The sequence below is a fragment of the Eufriesea mexicana genome, unplaced genomic scaffold, assembly GCF_001483705.2.
Source record: "Eufriesea mexicana isolate 0111107269 unplaced genomic scaffold, ASM148370v2 scaffold3597, whole genome shotgun sequence".
Lineage (NCBI taxonomy): Eukaryota > Metazoa > Arthropoda > Insecta > Hymenoptera > Apidae > Eufriesea > Eufriesea mexicana.
This window is the reverse complement of record NW_016911617.1, coordinates 47,937-50,225: the sequence shown is the minus strand read 5'-3', so window position 1 is coordinate 50,225 and position 2,289 is coordinate 47,937.

Here is a 2,289-nt window from a genome sequence, read left to right as displayed (position 1 = left end):
TTTATTAATATTTCGGAAAATAAATATAGTATTTGTCATAATAATTAGTCCTTTTATATAAATAATTTGATTAAATTAAAGGTATAATTAATTGATACAAGGAGAGGCTAAATTTAGACCAGATATAAAAATAAATATCTCATATTGAAGAAAACCTGATGAAAATTGGGATACTAGTAATTTATGTCAATCGAATAAAAATAATAATTTATTTAACAATAGAAATTCTACCTTTCATAAAGTAAATTATCCCCTAGTTGAATTCGATATCTGAATATTTATTAAAGTAGAAAAATAATTTATTAATTTAAATAAGAATATTGTATAAATTATTTTTCACTCAGAAAATTAAAATATTCTTTCGCGGAAGAGGATTATAATAAAATTTATTGAAATTAAATTATATACTCTAAATTGTGTATTTATTGTGCACTCTATACTATATTAGGTGCTATCATTATGTATATATATATTCATTAAACCACTTGTAAATTAATATTTTCCTATTTAGGAAAGGTTAAAAGCACTTATACTACGCTATATAAAGATTAAAACTATTGTCAAAATTTTCTCTATTTACACCTAATCGGATTATCGTCATAAAAGTGGTGGTCGAACAAAACGGGTCCTAATCTCCTTTAATGAAATGTAGCGCTATCATGTTAACTCGCAAGTTCAAGTTCAATGACATAAATAGGATTAAGGGATTTAATTTCATAGATTCAGTTAATACTTTAACTACAATACGTATTTCCCGAATTAAGCAAAGCCTGTCAGAAATGTACGAGAGTTAAGGTTATGATTTTGTGGTTAAAATAATACAAAGGCAGAAATGTTTGCAATTAGAAATTAATGACTTTTACCGTACTGGTAATTACAGGATGTTTTGATTTGGTATAGTATAGTATAACGAATATTAATCGTGTTTAAATATTAAGTTATCTTCTGAATTTTAGAAACTTCAAAATATTTTTAAATATTCTAAATAATTTCTTACTCGAATATTTTTTAAAAGAATTTTGGAATATGTTTATATTTGATATGTTTATATGTTTATATATTAATATGTTTATATTTGAAATATTTAAGTTTATGAATGTACCTATTATAAAATTATTCTTTATATTTAATATATATTGCTGTACAAATAGAAATCTATTAGTTTATTCTTTGTTGCTTAAATAAAAGATTCAATGCAGACTCAAATGACATTGTTAAAGTATAATGAAAATGAAAAATGAAAAATTAATTCTGCAAAGAAAATTGGAAAACAGGAAATATGATATTAATTAGTAAATAAAGAACCATATTAAAAATATTCAAAATTATTCCTCTATATATAATGTAATCCACGTTAAGAAACACTGATCCAAAATTAATTTATTATTACCTAACTAACAAACTGTTAAATAATTAAAAAAACAATATAATATGAACAGAAATTAAAAACCAGGAAATTAAACAAGTAAATAAAGAACCTAAAAAATCAATTTGATATCATCTAACCAACAAACTGTCACGTAATTTAAAGAAAATATATTGTAAAAAGGAATCATAAATAGGAAACTAAATGAATAAATACATTATTTATTATTTATATCGTTAGTATAATTAGATATCAATAGTGAACCCGACAAATGAAAATTCTTTAATTAACCCCATAAGCCACATAGAGAAGTACTAATCTAAAATCAATTTGTTATGTAATTAAATCATCATAAAACTTAAAATGTATTTAAGTTTCTAATTAAGAAACTATTATATAGTAACAAAAATTGGTAAAAAAGGATAAGGGATGAAAAACAGGAAACTAAACATCTACAACTCTATTGTCCTACAAGAACAACTAATTCCAAGCATTAATCCAAAATCAATTTATTATCACCTAACTAACAAACTGTTACATAACTTAAACAAAATATATCGCGAAAAGAAATCATAAACAGGTAATTAAACTAATAAATATAGCACTTTATTATTTATGTCAGTGAAGCCGACAAATGTAATTTTTTAATTAAACCCATAAGCCACGTAGAGAAGTACTGCTCTAAAATTAATTTGCTATCTAATTAATTATCATTGAACTAAAAATCTATTCCATATTAACCAAAATACTATTACGTAGTAACAAAAATTGGTAAAAAAAGATAAGGGATGAAAAACAGGAAACTAAACATCTATAACTCTATTGTCCTACAAGGACAACTAATTCCAAGCATTAATCTAAAATCAATTTATTATCACCTAAGCAACAAACTGTTACATAACTTAAAGAAAACATATTTCCAA